Below are 17774 nucleotides of genomic sequence, written 5' to 3'. Positions count from 1 at the left end.
TACCTCATGACAAGAGGTAAAGCAAACAAATGGAAGGACTGGCGGAGCACCTTCCTTATCATTGAGAGTTCAGACACAGAGCTGAACAAGCGCTTCAACAGGTGGAACAGGAATCCGCCCCTTCTTGCAGGCGGCTGCAGCATGCCGCCTGTTCCCCCCAAGGCTAAGAAAGAGATCCTAGATAAAGGACTCTTCAAAGTAGAGTCGAAGGTGAACTCTACTTCAGGGGTACGAGAGCAAGTACCCCTGCACTGCGTCCCGAGCTTCAAATGGGTCTACGACGAGTACTTTTTGGCCGCCTGTGGCCTCAGCAATCGGTGCTCAAGAGGTAGCCGGCCTGTCGAATACTCTGTTGTTCCGTGCATTTCTTGTTATGACTTTTATTAACTTTGCTATTTGTTTTTGCAGCGGACTCCATGAGCAAAATTACCGCCTCCAAGACTGCGGCGGCCATGTTGCGGGCCTCCATCATGCAACAGTCTTCAACCGACTCCCCCAACAAGGGGGCACCCTTGGTGGGCTTCGAACCTTTCACCCTCTTTTTGGAGTTGTGTTTATGCATATACTGACTCTTTTCTTCTTTTTTAGACGGGCGCTCCAAGAGCTTCTTCTTCCCAACAGCCGGACCCCAAGGCCCGGAGGACGACTGTTGCGAGCTCTCCTGGTTCTGCCAGGAAACATGCGGCGGCTGAGAAACAGCTGGCCACTTCTTCTAAAACTCCAGCTAGGCCACCTAGAAGTATGAAATTATCCTTGTAAATTTTAGACTTGCTCCCTTCTTTACTAGGTCTAATCCGTTTGTTTATGCTTGATGCAGCCGACCCTCAGGAGCCTGACTTGGTCGAGGTGGCCAAGTCTATGATCAAGGCCGTTCCTCCAACTGAAAGGGAGGCGGTCAGGGGTGTCGGCACCCTTGACCTAGACGGGATTGCAGGGGTCCTTGCTGAGGTATACTTAGCATATTTTTGAGTATTTGAATTCCAGGACGCCTGTTTTCTTTTTTTGTTTGGAAACTGACGCCTGTTCCCCTTTTTACTTAGGCCTTGCTCCGAGTGAACGGCCTTCGCAAGCCGCTTGACCGGAAGAACAAAGAGGTAAAGGTTGCAAAAGCTATGGCCGCCTGTGACTGTGATAAAGCAATGTTTCAAATTGCCCAAAATGAAGTTCTGACCATTGATATTCTTTATTATCAGGCGCAGGCTACCGCCGCTATCCGGGCTCAGTTAGAGGCAGCCCAGAAGAGGAATAGCGAGCTGGAGGCGACCATCAACAACCTCAAGGCCGAGCTGAGACCACTTCGCCAAAAGATGTCCTCATACGAAACCTTGGAGAAATCCTTGGCGAGCGTAAAGGAACGTCTGGTGACCCAGGAGAAGAGTCTTACTCAGGAGCTCTCGGAAAAGGCCAAGCAAGAAAATAAAGAGCTGGTCCGGGAGATGATGGAAGACTCTGCTCAAATCCAGCGCATGACTTGGGGCCGCCTCTTCCCCAATGCCGACTTTGCCTCATGGGAAAAAACGTACCGCCAGTGTTCTGATAGATATAATCAAGAGATCCTGGCGGCTGCTGAGGAAGAGGCGTTGGAGGAGGAGGAGCAGCCGGTAGTGGCGCTTGTGCCGCTTGGGGGTAATGCATCAAAGAAGGATGCAGCTGAAGCCGAGTCAAGCAAGAAGAGTGTTGACCAGGCGGCAGCTGCTAATATTGAAGATCTGCCCCCTTCTTAAGCTTTATGTCTTCTTTCCACGGCCTGCGTGCCGTTTGTTTGTATTTACCCGGCAAGGGGGCCGGGGCTCTGAATATTTTGCCGGTCTTTAATGACCGGCTTCCTTTTAATGAATATTTTTGTTTTGCTTCAAATTTGTTTAAGTATTGAATATTCTGATATCCAATTGTACATTATACCGACTGTTTTACATGGCCGATAGTTGCAGACAGTTACGGATAGTTAGTCACGCCGCCTATGCCCCTGGACGACTGGTTGTCTGTTTCCAGGCTAGACGATCAGTCGGCCATTTATCCAATCGGTATTCAAACCATTTTAAAGACTGGATCCCCTTTAGGCAGGCGGTCTTGTCATTTGTAAAATTAACCAAGTAGGAAAGTGGTTTTCTACTTATCAAGTTTTTAGGCTAGAGACTTTAGGCCGTCTAGGCCGACTGTTCCCCGCCATATTTAATCTAGTGTGAACAGGTGCTGTATGAACACCTTTTTAGTTTCATACTAAATTTTTAAGGAGTGACCAAGTAAACATGATTGTTACCTAGTCGCCAAGTAACTGAGTAGTAGAGGTATCAAGCGGTGGGTACCGGTTGTTCCCCTTTATTCGCCAATGTTTGTTGGCTTTTAACTCATAGGTTGTTAACCTAGCAGGAGTAGTGGTTGAGAGCCCCTGTTTGCTAAAAACAGGCGGACGACTCATACCTTTTAGGCTCCATACTAAGTTTGAGAGAGTGACTATGAGTTAACTTTGGTGTTACTCAGTCGCCGTCACTCCTGCTTGAGTAGTAAAGGTACCAGGCGGCGGAGGCCGGCTGAACCTTTTGATTCGCCAATGTTTGTTGGCTATTAACTCAAGAGGTACCCCCTGCATTTATCCCAAGTAATACAGGCGGTCATCTGACTCAGATGTCAACTGCTACCACTGGTTTGGTTAGTGATAGAGTTATCCTTGTCTCAAAAACGGCTACGTGGTTGCCCTTGGGGACAATCGTATAGGTGTCGTGTAATTAGTTTATAGAGAAATGTTCCACCCATAAGGGAGCTGCTCTCTGCGACGAATTTCATCCGGAGGGATGCCGCCGGACGCCTGCTACGATGTTGGGACAGGTCGTATTAGTTTAAAGATTGGATCAGTTGGCTTGGCGCCTGGACTGATCATTCGGCTTGTGGCCTTGGTTAGTTCTTGGTGAACGTAGGTGCTAAGTAAGAGGAGGGTAGCCGCCTATTTAGGCACAGGGTCGGCCAGGCCCTGATCATTTTTAGCTAAGTATAAGGGGGGTGGCTGTGTGCTTTGGAACCTGTCGGCCCTCTTCTATGGAGAGTAGCCGACTATATATCCAGACGGCATGCCCCTATGGTGATAGAGTAAAATATTCAATGGAGATTAGCCGACTGTAAAGGTACAGGCGACATGCTTTGAAGATAGAGTAAAATACTCAATGGAGAGTAGCCAACTGTAAAGGTACAGACGGCATGCCCCTCGGATGATAAAGTGAAATACTCAATGGAGAGTAGGCGACTGTAAATGTATAGGTGGCCTGCCCCTCTTAAGTAAGAATAAAAAATTAAACATGGAGAGTAGCCGACTGTTTGTCAGTAGGCATGCCCCTCTTAAGTAAAAATGAAAACTGAGTATGGAGAGTAGCCGACTGTTTGTTAGTAGGCGTGCCCCTCTTAGTACAAAATTGAATATTAAGTATGCAAACTTTTATTAAGTAGCCCTTGACTATTTATATCATTCAAAAGAAATATTTCTTAAGATTATCTACATTCCAAGTTCGAGGCAACGGTTGGTCGTCTGGTGTTTCCAGACGGTAGGTACCGTCCCTGACCTCTTCACAGATTCGGTAGGGTCCTTCCCAGTTGGGAGTTAGTTTGCCAGACTCATTAGCCCTACCAACTGCTTCCATTTTTCTAAGTACAAAGTCCCCCACTTTGAGTGGACGCCTGTGTACTTTTTTGTTGTATGATCTAGTCATTCTCAGGCGGTAAATTTCATGGCGCAAGACAGCATTGCCCCTCCTTTCAGGAAGTGAGTCTAATGCCAGGCGCATGGCTTCCCAGTTTGCCTCTTCGTCATATAGCATTACTCGAAGAGTCGGCTCGTAGTGTTCTATTGGAAGAACAGCTTCTGCACCATAAGTTAGGAGGAATGGAGTTTCTCCAATCGCCCCTTTTTCAGTCGTCCTAATGGCCCAGAGAACATGTGGTAATTCATCCGCCCATAGGCCGCCTGCTCGTTCAATCTTTTTCTTGAGACCGTCTGAGATGATTTTATTAAAGGGTTCTACCTGGCCGTTTGCTTGTGGACGGCCGACAGATGCAAAGTAGTGTGCAATTCCTTGGTCACCCAACCAGCTTTTGAGAACAGGCGTCTCAAATTGGGGACCATTATCAAAAACCATAGACATGGGAACCCCGAACCGAGTGATGACATTTTTCCAAATGAATGAAATTACATCCTTCGTCTTGATTCCCTTTACAGCCTCCGCCTCTACCCATTTAGTGAAGTAGTCGACGGCAACAAGTATGTACCTCCTTCCGCCTGTAGCAGGCGTATATGGACCCAGAATATCCATGCCCCACTTAGCAAACGGTAGTGGGCTATGAATGGTAGTGAGGTCAGTAGCCGGACGGTGAATTAGTTTGCCAAACCTTTGGCACTTGTCACATTTTTTCACCATCTCCATCGCATCTGCTTCTAAAGTAGGCCAAAAGTAGCCCTGCCGCCTTGCCCGTTGAGTAAGCGTCCTGCCGCCTATATGGGAAGCACAGTAACCAGAGTGAAGATCGTCCAGTATCTCTCGCCCCTTTTCTGGAGTAACACACTTTAAGAAGGGTTGAAGGTACCCCCTTTTGTGAAGTTCTCCCTTTATTATTTCAAAACTGGTTGCTCGTTTTTTCAGTGTTGCCGCCTGTTGATGATCATCCGGCAGGGTACCATTTGTCAGATATGCCCTGATTGGATCCATCCAGGTTGAGCTTCTATCTAAGATTCCAATAGGTTCTTCCTCAATGCTTCTCCTCTCCATTACTTCCCAAAAAACAGTTCGAGGAGTATCACAGGAGGCAGATGATGCTAATTTTGAAAGTGCATCCGCCTGGTTGTTTTCTGATCTCGACACTTGGGTAAGATGGAAATCCTCAAGGGAGCCGACTGCTTGTCGGACCGCCTGTAAATACTTGATCATGGCCGGATGGGTTGCTTCGTATTCGCCATTGTACTGACTCACTATCAATTGTGAATCGGAACAGGCGTCTATTTTTCTTGCTCCTGCCGCCTTGCACATGCGGATTCCGGCTAGTAAAGCTTCATATTCTGCCTCATTATTTGAGGCCTGAAAACTGAAGCGTAAAGCATACTCGTACCTGTCGTCCTCTGGCGACTGACATATGACTCCTGCTCCACAACCATTTGAAGTAGAGCTTCCATCCACATATACCTTCCAGACTTGGTCTGTAACTTGAGAGTCAGGAGGACGAGTCATCTCAACAATAAAGTCAGCAAAGGCTTGCCCCTTCACTGCTTTTCTAGGCTCGAAAGTAACTTCGAGGCTCTGTATTTCTATGGCCCATTTGATCATTCGGCCTGACGACTCCATGATGGTCAGTGGCCGCTTGATAGGTTGGTCTGTATACACGACGACTGCATGTGCCAAAAAGTAGGGCTTCAATTTTTTAACAGCCATGAAGAGTGCAAGACCAAATTTCTCCACTAAGGGATACCTCAACTCGGCATTTTTCAGTACATGACTGACAAAGTAGACCAGGAGCTGACAGCCGTCTCTTTCAGCAAGGAGAACAGCGCTTAACGCATGATCAGAGACGACCAGGTACATGTAGAGTACTTCTTTGGGCAAAGGGCTGAACAGCCTCGGCAAGGAATGCAAGTGAACTTTCAATTTCTGGAAGGCCGCCTCAGCATCTGGCCCCCATTCAAACCTTGCCTTTTTCTTAATTGCCTGGAAAAAGTATAGGCATTTGTCGCCTGATCGGCTTAGAAATCTTCCCAAGGCCGCCAGACAACCTGTTAACTTTTGAACCTCTCGGATGGTACGAGGCGACTGCATGTCGATGACCGCCTGCACCTTCTCAGGGTTCGCCTCTATTCCTCTCTGATTGATAAGGAATCCGAGAAATTCCCAGACTCAACTCCAAAGACACATTTCTTGGGATTGAGCATGACATGGTGCCGCCTGAGTGTGGCGAAAGTTTCTCGGAGGTCCGACAGATGATCTTTCTGAAGTTTAGACTTGACAATCATATCATCAATATATGCCTCGAAATTTCTCCCAATCTGATCAAAGAACACAGTGTTTATCATTCGCTGGAAAGTGGTCGGGGCATTCTTAAGACCAAACAGCATGACCGTGTAACAGTATAACCCCTGATCAGTGACGAAGGCCGTCTTCTCCTGATCTTTCTTCCATAAAGGAATTTGATGGAAACCAGAGTAGGCGTCCATAAAGCTCATCAAAGCATGGCCGGCTGTTGAGTCGACCAGGTTATCAATTTTAGGCAGAGGGTAACTGTCTTTGGGGCACGCCTTGTTTAAGTCTGTGTAGTCTACACACATTCGCCAGGTGCCATTCGGCTTTTTAACAAGCACCACATTTGCAACCCAGTCTGGGAAGTAACATTGCCGAATGAACCCTGCATCAAGTAATTTTTTAACTTCGGCGGCTGCCGCCTGACTTCTTTCTTCGCCATGGTTCCACTTCTTCTGCCGTACCGGCTTCTTTTTCAGATCCACGGCCAGTTTATGTACCGCCAGATCAGGACTAATGCCTGGCATTTCATGGACTTCGAATGCAAAGATGTCCTTGTATTCTTTCAATAGTTTGTGAAAGTCGTCACCCAGGTCCCTTAGAGCAGTCGTCCCAACCTTGATTGTTCTGTCAGGACGCGAGTCATCTAACATCAGGTCCGTATGCTCACCAGCTGGCTGAGGGCGGAATTCATCCGACCGCTCCTCTACCAATGATTGCTATTTTCTGTCTTTTCTTGCGGCCCCTATCTGGGATGCCTTTCTCTTCTTGCCGCCTGCTTCTTGAACAGGCGCACTCTCCTTGACATTGTCAAGGTCTATTTTTCCACCACTCGACCCAGTGGCCATAACAGTGGGCTTGACATCCGAGAGATAACTTTCTCGGGCCATCCTCTAATCTCCCCTTAGGGACCCGATTGTTCCATTATCCCTCTCAAACTTGAGCAACATAAGAGATGGGATTATAACAGCCTTGGAATTATTCAGGGTTGGTCGTCCCAGAATCATGTTGTAGGCCGAGAGTTCTTCTACTACCAGGAACCGGACTACCATGTGTCGTCCTTCCCCTTTTTCGCCCTGGCGGATGGGTAAATCCACTCGTCCCACTGGGTGGACAACTCCTCCTCCAAACCCTACTAAAGGGTGGGATGCCGGATGTATGCAATCAGTCTGATATTTTAGTTTCGACAGACATTTGCTACTGATGAGATCTGAGGAGCTTCCGGTATCTATGAGGATTCGGCCAACTCTCTGGTTGGCCACTTTACATTCAATAACGATAGGGTCGTCATGCGACCCTCTTACCCCTCCTAGATCTTCTTCAGTGATGACAATCTCAGGAAATGAATATTTGGAGGGCCGTTCTTGGTGAACGGAATTTACATCTAACCGTCTGATATTGTCTTTATTGCCCCTAATAGTGGGGCCGCCTCCTGAGAAGCCGCCTGCAATGGTGTAGACGACTGCATCATCTGTATCGGAGCTGTCGGCCTGTTGATTCGTTTTGGTCGACTGCTTTTTCGAGGAAGTGTTCCCCGTAGATTTCTTGACATAAGTGTCAAGATCACCTTGCTCAGCCAGGCGGTCCAGATACCGCATGAGACTGATGCATTCATTGGTGTGATGACCAACATCTTCATGATAATCACAGAATTTTTCTTGGTTCCGATTGTTTGCAGAACCCTTCATGGGGACCGGCTTCTCAATTGAGATCCGTCCCTTGATTTCCTTTAGGATAAATTGGCTATCCTTGTTAAACACATACTTTGGGGAGTATGGTTTGAATTCTTTTTTCTTCTTCTGGGACGGCTGTTTAGAGGAATCAGTTGCCCAGACCTCTTTTCTCTTCTCGTCTTTGTTTGACGACTGCTTCTGTCGTCCTTCTCTTTTGTCGGACCTTTTCCCGTCTGACTGTTTTACCGTACTACAAAGATCAGTCGCCTGTATATAGGCTTCCGCTTCAATCAAGGCCTCTTGAAGAGTCGCCACCCTCTTTCGGACCAAATCAAATTTGAAGGTCGACCCGTCTTTGAGACCTCTGAAAAAGTCAGTATAGGCTACTTCATCCGGTAACCCTTGAATCTGTATTCTCATCAGGTTAAACCGCATGATGTAAGAACGAAGCCCCTCCTTCTCGCCCTGCTGAATTGTTCCTAAATCAAGGGTCGTCTTCTTCGCAGGGATGTTCATGGCGAAGTTGGAGGTGAATAAGTAAGCAAGCGTCTTGAAGTTATTTACACAACCAGTCGGCAGGTTGCCGAACCATTGTTGTGCGATTCCTTTGAGAGTCGCTGGGAAACACTTGCACCAAGTGGGATCATCCAACCCTTGAAGGTACATCAGGTTGGTGAATGCCATCAGATGGTCTTCTGGGTTAGTAGTGCCGTCATAGGCTCGCTTCCAGTTTGAAGATGTTCCCGTTCCCTCCTTTCAGTATGACGGGTACGTCTGGCCCTTAGGGTTCCGTCTGAAGCTGTGTGAGCTTCAACTTCAAATTCATTCTCAGTATCGTGGTCCGACTGAACTAGAGGGTTGTCCAGGGGACGTCTCTCTTCAGGAGTCAGTACAAACGTGGATGCCATCTCAGAAGTACTCTCCCCACAGACGGCGCCAAGATGTTTCGGGGTTTTCTGATGTCCCGCGGGAGAGTTACAATTCCGAGACTGGAACCGGACGCCTGTACCTGCAAAACAAACGGATGCTCCGGATGGTTGGAGATCCGCCTCCGACGGTCAAGTTAGTACTTGATTAAGGAGTAATTAATGCAGAAATTAAAGTGATTGGGTCTCTCTAGGTGAGAGTTTAATGTGTGTAATCTGCGTTGTTCGCGTCCCCCCCTTAATGAGGATTAAGGGAGGTATTTATAACCTCGGGAAACGTGCCAATCTAGGTTTAGGTTAACCTTGGGCTGATTGGGCTTCCCTCGGAAGTTGGCCTTAGGTGACCGGTTATCCTAGGTGTCATGGGAAGGACACGTGTCGTGTCGTAATTGGTCCATAGTGGACGGATCATTGCTTGAGACGTGGCAGGCTCCTATTGGCCCATGTGACGGACACATGGCGGAACCTGATTGGTCCACTTGTCAAATGGTGATTGGTAGGGAAAAATCCCCTAATCAGTTATTTTGTGAAATAGGGAAAATTTAGTTTTTTTTTTTGTTTTTTTCAAATTTATATTCTGCCTCGTGAAGAGGTGATGACATTGGTTGGTGAAGAATTTATATCAAGCCGTATTATGGACTATTTTTATATTTTGCTTAATTATTTTGAGATGCAAAAGGAGGATGCTGGTTTGAAGATTTATTTTGGTGGTGAATTTTTGGTAATTAACTTATGATGAATATTACTTTTTGTTTTCATTTATATTTGTTTTCCTCATTTGAATTGTTTTATTTGTCTAGTATCCTTTATCCGTTTTATATATATGTAAAAGGAAGCTCTAATGAATTAGAAGTCTTTAGAGCTTGGGATTATTGGCTTCAATCTGTTCAAACAATGGAGTTTCTAGATGCTATGCTGGTAGTTAATTTGATATTTTTCTGTGTATGCATATTTTCATTACAATTTTTTAATAGCTATGAGATTTGATTTTGTGTTTTTTTTTCCACGGATTTTTATTCCAATTTACTATGGGAATCACTATTCTGTTGTTGTCAAAAACTTTTATACCAACACTGTTGATTATTTGGATAATAGACGGTATTATTTGGGTGTTGGAAGAAATTGCACTTAGACATTTGATGGTCATCATACATATTAATATACATTCACTTGGCACTTAGTATTTATTATATTGATTTGGTAATTAAGTTTAATTCTTACTTATATTTTATCCTTCTAATTTTTTTTCCTGTAATACACATAGACTTCTCATGTCAAATTACATGGTAAGGAAGAACCATGATCAAGGTCATCATGTCAAGGAATTTGATATTCGTATGCTACAACTTTATTCTCAAGATTGTCTAAAGAATTCAGATTGTGGGGTCTTCTGTTTGTATCATTGTTTGTCGTATCAAGGTCAAGATTTTTAATGTAAAAATTTAACTAAGGTAATGTTGTTATTTTTTAATTCCTTATTTATTCTTATTTTTTTATTTAATGTTTATTTATGACCTTAATTTGTTTTGTATTTGTAGGCAGTTGAGCGACGTCGATATCGAGCTGAAATATGTGCTTAATCGGTTTTGTGCAACTTTAACTTAGTACGGGATGAGGTTGTTAAGATTTATAAGTTTACTGAAAACAACAAAGATTTGTATGAGGAAGTGATGTTAAATGAAGAGATTGATCGTCAAGAACTACTTGCCTTGGCAGAAAAAGAAGCATAAAAAAGGGCTAAACAAAAGGCAGAAGAAGCAGCATCAGTGGCTGCTACTATTGAGGCGGATAAACAGGCAGATTAAGGTATAGTGAAGGGAAGGAAGGCAACGACAAAGAAGTCAGAAGCCCCAAAAAAAGTGGGCACTCGTAGAAAGTAAGAATGTATTTTCTTTTATGTTAAGATGCTAGGTTTTTTTTTTTTTTTTTTTTTTTTTTTTTTTTTTTTTTTTTTGCAAAATAAGAACAAAGTTACTATTTGCTAGTTTGAACAATATTTATGTGTTTTTAATAGTAAAGTTGTAATCACATTGATATATATTGTCTATTTTCTGTTAATATATATAGTAATTTGTTTTCTTTTGTTATTTTTAAGTTATATTCTTTATTCATAATAGGGGTTACTTATTAAGAATAAAGTTGGTTACTTAATAGTATGATAGTTGTTACTTATGCTAGCTTATAGTGGTTACTTAATATAGATTATGTGGTAAGTTATGTTTTATCACTGTATTTACTTAATTACTTTATAGTTAGAGATGGGTTACTTAAAAGCAGTTTAGAAATTACTTAATGGCATAATATCAATTACTTTATAGTATGATAGAGTTTACTTAATAGCATTAGAAGTATTACTTAATAGTTAGAGACACTACTACAAAATGAGTAAAATTTCGACGCTTAATAGTATCTCGACGCTTTTGTGGGTCGGCATTAATTTTTGACGTGAAAAAGCGTCGAGAATGTTAGCATGTGCCACACACATGATTGTAATTAGCTCAACCCACTATTTCAGGTTTAGTTTAGGAATATTAAAACCGCCCAAAGCAAAACACGAAACCCCTCTCATTTCTCAGTTCTCAACCCTAACTATTCATCTCTATTTTATCCAGATACAAAATTCTGCAATGAGGTTTAGAACTTCATGAATTTCACACTCGGATCTTGTTTCTCCTTGCACTACTCATATGCTTGCTGAATTTCTCTATTCGCCTTCAATGGTTTTCCATTTTATCCCTTTCTTTGCCGATAATATTGAGGTACCTTGTTTCTTTTTTCGCTTCAATTCTTGTTTTGTCGAATTTGAGTCCTTTAGATTGTTTTTAGAAGTAATTTCACGAAATTAGTGTCAGATATGAGTTTGATTCATGATCGATACATATTTTAGGGTTTCTTTTTGTTTTACTATTTGAATAAAATTCTGAATAAATAGCCTTTTTTGTTCTTTGTATGAATGAAGGAAAATTTCAAGCTCTTTAATTACTCTTGTACAGTTTTAATTTATTAATTGGGATTCTGTTTTGCAGTTTTTAAGAATGAGTATAGAAATTGCATAAATTGGTTTTGGATTTTTTGGGGTTCAATTTAATTGAATACTAGGGGTACTATAGTGGCGCTTATCTGTGTTTAGATAATCAATAAAACAAGAAAATTGCTTGCATTTCAGCATTCAATGAATGTAATTCATGGACAGAGAGAGAGTGAGAAAGGTTACTGGTAAGTAGTGCCGTGGGTAGTGAGGAAGGGGGGGGGGGGGGGAATTTATTCCTGGCATAAAAGCGCTATAATTGTTCTTCTAGTGTACCTTGTTGAAGTAGATTAATTTGCTATTAATTAAATCGTCTTAATATTGATGTATCATCAAAAAGATTGTTTTTTCATTGAATATAGGAATTCTTTTGTTATTGAGGTTTTGGTAAAAAGTGAAAAACGATACCTAAATTGAAGATTATGGATTAGGTTTTATATTTAATCAGATTATGGCATATTTTGCTGACATTTTGTTGAATGCAGGAACATTTTCATTCCAACTTTGATAGAGATGCTATAAAGGGCTCTTGAATCTTCAAAAGGTATTTCATTGGCAAATGGGCTAAGAGTTTATTTTTTGGGAACTTTATACATACAACTATTTCTCTGAATTAAATAAATTATTGTAATGGTTTTGCTTTTGCTACATAGCTTATTGAACTTAATAGGTAATTAGGGAGTAGTAATAAGTGGATGTCTACTAATCCATTGTATGTACTACGCACATATGACATGCTTAAGTAAGAAAATTCGACAAATATTATACCTGGAATTGATTTTCCATGTAAGAAGGGTTAGTGCACCGTGCCCCTATGGCTGCTTCAAAGCCAGTGATATATCTATTATTTTTTAACTACTGTTTTCTATTGAGTTGTGCAATTTCTGTCTTCTTTTTAAGGTTTATCTAAAATGTGTTAACTCTTGTTGCCAGCTTGTCATCTTTAGACTTCATAACGGAAGAGGTATTTGTTTTACCCTTATATATTTGTTCATTTTAGAAGAATGAACAACAATACTTTGGGTTTAATCACGCCACTTGTTATTTTATTTCCATCACATAGTTGGGTGCAATTTTTAGTGTCAGGATGGTGGTGGTACGGATAAAGCACCTGCATCAAAACACGAGCCCATGATAAAACAGGTATGAAAACTTGGACCTGACTATGTCAACAGGATTCTAATATAAGTTTCTTATCCCTTTTCAGTTCATTTATCCATTTGAAATAAGACTGACATAAATAGATTGGTTAGTAAGCATACTAAGTACTAGGTAATTGAATCTTTTATCAAATATGGTGACTTTATTGCAAATTTTGTTTGATGGGCAGAGCATTTGGTCTGTAGTTGACAGTGAAAAGCAAATTAATCTTGGAAAGATTCTACCTATTAGTTTATGGAGTATATTAGGCACTTCAACTTAATCTTTTTGACAGCGACTTCAACCTAATCAAAATGAAATAAGACAATATTTAACATGTTTAGAGGATCCATGGACTTTGTGATTTTGATTCTATGTAATATTTTGACAGGAGGTGCTACTAACTCTTGTTGGGGAAGTTAATCAAGTGGCCCCTGTGATGAAGAAGAAATTTAGTCGTAAATAGAGAGTAAGAAGATCCTGGGATTGAACAGACGATCTTGGTGAGTCTGAAATAGTACTGATTATCCTCTCTAAGGAAATTCGTCATCAATGAGGTCTGCTGCTCTCTTTTACACATGTTTGTTTTCTCACATGTCTTTGTTTCCCTGTTATTCTGCCTGAAAATCTGAAATTGAGGTCCTTATGGTGCTTCAGTGTAAGATATTTTCAGAAATTTATTGAATCAAGAATGTATTGTTCGATTCTGTAAATGTGCTAGAAAAATTTGTATTTTGGAAAAATTTCAGAGCTGAATTCAGAGCTGAATTTCTGATCTGAAGTTCAGAACTGAATTTTAGATCTGAAAATCAGATTTGATACATTTATACTTAAGTCTTTGCTTAGCATACTAATCTGATTTCAATATGTGTTTGATCTTTCATATAATCAAGTTCACTCTTAAGTTCTTGTATGCTTAAAGCTTATTTACAATTGGTGAATGAAATGACTATTTTAAGTTGTTAATAATCTGATAGGATTAATGTGCTTCAAACGCATCTGAATGCACACAAATTATATCTGATGTGTTAGTATATTCTGGTATTAATTCAATTAATGTTGTTAATCAAATTGGTAGAATTTTGTGTCTATCTGATGGGTTTTTGTATCTAGTTGATCTGCAATTGTTACAACCTGTGAAAAAGTTAGGGATTCTAAAGGGTGTTAATGTTGTTGCTAGAAGGGTTTGTAGTGAATCTGAAAATTCTAATTGGATCAATAAACAACGAGTTAGTAGTAGTGGAAGTAGTGTAGGTGGGAGGCTTATGAAAAAGTTAGGTGGCGGGGTTAGATTGAATGGGGTGAGGTTTAAGGAATTCAGTTCTAGGGGAGTGGATAATGATGGTACCTACCTTTTTGTGGTGGCAATGGGGAAGAAAGTGGTGTTCATTGAGCTGAATTCAGGCAGTAGTAAGCATGATCGAGAGGTCGATGGGAAACGTGGGTTGTTCATGGTTTTGAAGGAAATGTCGTGTATTGATGGTGTGAAGAGTATGGCTTGGCTTGATGATTCATTGATTTTAGGGACTTGTAATGCTTATAGTTTGATGTCATGTATTACAGGGCATGTTGATTTGATATTTTCATAGGGTGTAACAATTGCAGATCCATGCAGATCAATTGCTGAGTTGGTGGTATCCTGGTATTTGGTAATTCTGGTATTTGATTGCAGATTAACTAGATACAAAAACCCATCTGGTAATTCTGGTATTTACAATTCATGTTGTTTGCCTAACACAGCTGCTATTCCTTGTCTCAAATTGTTGTCAAAAGATAAGAAGGTGCTTCTACTAGTTGATCATGCGGGCATTGTAGTGGATAATCATGTGTTCTCCTCATTCGATTGGTGAGTTATCTTCGTATGTGGTGATTTCTAGTAATGGAAAGATGGAATTCTAAGCTTGTTTGTGTGTGTATGTGTGTGTGTATAAGCCTATATTGTGTAATGTACTAATTTATACTTTGTATTTTTTTTTTTTTGAAGATTGGAAAAAGCAATGTAGCTGCAACAAGAGAATAGACTGGGACACTTGAGCATTCAAGGCCTATACATATGGATATCCCTTTCAAAGATATTTCCAATGGTATATTATAAGCCCAATTCCGTGCCAAAACGAAGAAGTTATGATCAAAACACTAAACCGGGCCCTAAAACCGACACCCTTGCATTCCAACGACCATAACTTTTTATCCATTACATATTTTTACCTTAATTTAACGGCATTGGAAAGTAGACATTTAGAGATTTCCAATGATACCTCACACGCCTGAATCCGACTTAGCAATCAAAAGTTATGGAAGTTTTAAACACGTGCTATCGTATAAGGCAAACCGCAAACCAGAGCAACTCAATCAACTGTGCGTGTCTTGCGCGTGACTCATAGAGATGCGCGCGGCACCCCAGCGAGACTCTGAGAGTTGCGCGCGCCACCTGACGGCACGGCTCTAAAACCCTAAACCTAGATCCCTACGCTTATAAATAGGGGTCTTCGTTCAGCATTACGGGGACCGAAAAATTCAGAATTAAAACCCTATTATTCTCAAAACCCTAATCTCTCAACTTTTCTTACTATCATACTACTTTTTCTTCTCTCTTCCCAAATACTTTCCAACCCTAATTGAATCTATTGAAGTCCTCGGAGGTACAAAGAAGAAAGAAAGTCCATAAACACATTAAACGGAGATTTAACATAAAAGAAGAACAGTTAGTTTCTTGAGCACTTAGATAAATCACTTTTCTTTTATTATTTAAATAACTTTAATTGATTAATTAGTGTTGTTTGATCATTTTAAAAAAAAATTAATTAATTAATTCACATAGTACTCTTTCGTTAATCAAGACTAGAATTTGAATAATTAATTGTTGTTTTATCACTTAAGACAAGGTGAATCTTATTTTTTATTGTTCTTTCACGAACATTTTTCAATAAGAATAATGACTTTTGCATATATTGTTTTAGGTAATGAAATTGTGAAAAGGAAGTGCTAGTAAGGCCGGACTAGGGCTAGAATAGCGATTCCTCCCTAAAAGGAACGTTATTTTAGTACCCTCGCTCCCGAACTCATTTCTGGTTTATGTATACCTATTTGGGAATGGGTAAACTTATGATTTGTGCTAATTATTCCATGAACCCCACATGGAATAAAGGAATGAACGAGGTTTATGAGTTTTCCTAAAACTCACTGGCGACTCCTACTTGTTTCTTACAAAAAAGTGTGATGGGAGTATCATTTCTAATTCAAGATCTCCCAAACAGTTAGGAATTCAAATCCTAATACACCCTAATAAGTGTAAAGTCCTAGGCTTTTAAGTGGCCAAGGGCATTTAAGGAGAGTACCCCTTACAATGGGATCACCCTCCTTACAATAGGCGACTTTGGGGTTTAAAGGGCTTGTTGTAGCTAAAAAAATCCGTGATTCTTACGTTATTGAGTCTTAGTGTATATTCCCATCTTATGTCTTTCTTTTTTCCTTTTTAAATAAGTCTTTCATCCTTAAATTTTTTTTGCTTAGTTTTGTTCGAGGACAAGCAAAAGTTTAGCTTGGGGGAATTTAATGAGTGTCATTTATGGCACTCATTTGATTCTTTTAGAGTGAAATTCATTCTATTTTATAGCTCTTTCAAAGTTTTTCCTTTGTTTAACACTTTATTTCCTTAGTTTGCATTTTCTTAGTTGATTTTCTATTTTAATGCATTTCTTGGTTTTTCTTGTCTTTTTCCCTTTTATTTATTTGTTTTCTTTCATTTTTAAGGTTAAGGTCGTTATCCAATGATTCTCGAGACCCCTTCCCGAGTTTGGCATTGATTAGGATAACTAATGTTCTCTATTTGAAGCTCAAGCATGGAGAAGTGCAAGTTCTATTTGACTTTGGGCCGTGCATTCCAGCCGTTGGGGCACAAATTCTCGTGTTGAACCCACCATCGTGGTGATTTTGAGTCTGCCATGTCCCGTGTTTATCAAAAGCATTAAGTGCAGCATCAAAGTGAGAGTAAACCCTCTCTTGCAATATCAAACTGACTTCACCTCTTTTGCTATCATTTCAACATCAATTTCAATTGCCAACATCAAGTTTTCAAATCTAAAATACAAAAATTTCAGAGTTCTTTCCCCAATTTAATAAAAAAAAAAATGGGACTTTTCAAAATTTTGAAGTTTTGTGTTGAGGTTTGGGGCTTGTTTTTGGGAGTTTTATATGTTCTTACACCTTCATTTTGAGAATTTTTCAAGCATTTCAAGGCTTCATTGAGGTATGGTTTCTTATTGTCTATTCATCATCTTCCTCTTTGATTTAAGCTTGAAACTTTATGCTTTCATGGTGAAACTCTATGGTTAGTTCTTTTCACTTGGAATTTATGTTGAATGATATCGTTGGGTGTTGAATTGAAGTTTCCTCATGATAAATGTGTGACCTTTGATTGAATTCGTGAATAACAATTGTTGGCTATTTTCTCTCTCATGGGTTTGTTTTATTTAGTTTCATATCTTCGATAATTCAATGTTTGGGATTTATTTTGCTCAATTTGACTCATGATTTGGTTTCTTATGTTCAAATTTGCCTTCAATCCATGTTTATTTGCTTAATATTCATGATGTTATCAATGTCATTGTTCATTTGTTACCATTTCTTGCTTCTATTGTGAAATATTTCCATTTTGTGGTTGTTTTTTAACAACTACTTATGCTAAGTCTTGATACTTTGTCGATGGCTACACATTGTCATAAGAAGAGAGCTAGAGCTAGTTCAAGCAGGCCGAGGTATATTGTTTCGCCTACACCCGAGGTTTAGGAAACTTATGGCATTGAGTTTTCAAAATAATCTAATTTGGAGTGTTTCAAACGTCTTTCCAAGAGAAAGCTTCGACCAATGCGTTTCTACGATCAAACGACAACAAAGTTTGTAGGGATTGATGATGTTGTTCGCCTTCTTGCTGAAGGCCTCGATCTTTTAGAGTTCTTTGATTTGAGTGCCCCTACTTATGCTAGGGTGACTTATGAATTCCTTTCTTCTCTCGAAGTTG

The 17774-nt window shown here is 40.6% G+C and overlaps 1 long non-coding RNA gene across 4 annotated transcripts; it reads left to right on the top strand.

The window, feature by feature from the left end:
* Window positions 1-11135: 11135 nt before the first annotated feature.
* Window positions 11136-17212, top strand: LOC110685426. Of its 4 annotated transcripts, XR_002504054.1 has the most exons (7): window positions 11136-11345; window positions 12100-12158; window positions 12548-12578; window positions 12695-12757; window positions 13146-14600; window positions 14739-14838; window positions 16508-17212. It is a non-coding gene; the product is annotated as an uncharacterized LOC110685426 (long non-coding RNA). The 4 variants fall into 4 exon arrangements; XR_002504053.1 differs by having other exon boundaries at window positions 12548-12757; XR_002504052.1 differs by having other exon boundaries at window positions 12100-12578.
* The last annotated feature ends 562 nt before the right edge of the window (window positions 17213-17774 follow it).

Source organism: Chenopodium quinoa, unplaced genomic scaffold (genome assembly GCF_001683475.1).
Source record: "Chenopodium quinoa cultivar QQ74 unplaced genomic scaffold, ASM168347v1, whole genome shotgun sequence".
NCBI lineage: Eukaryota > Viridiplantae > Streptophyta > Magnoliopsida > Caryophyllales > Amaranthaceae > Chenopodium > Chenopodium quinoa.
Note: the sequence above shows the minus strand (reverse complement) of the source record. Positions and strands in the feature narration are given on the sequence as shown.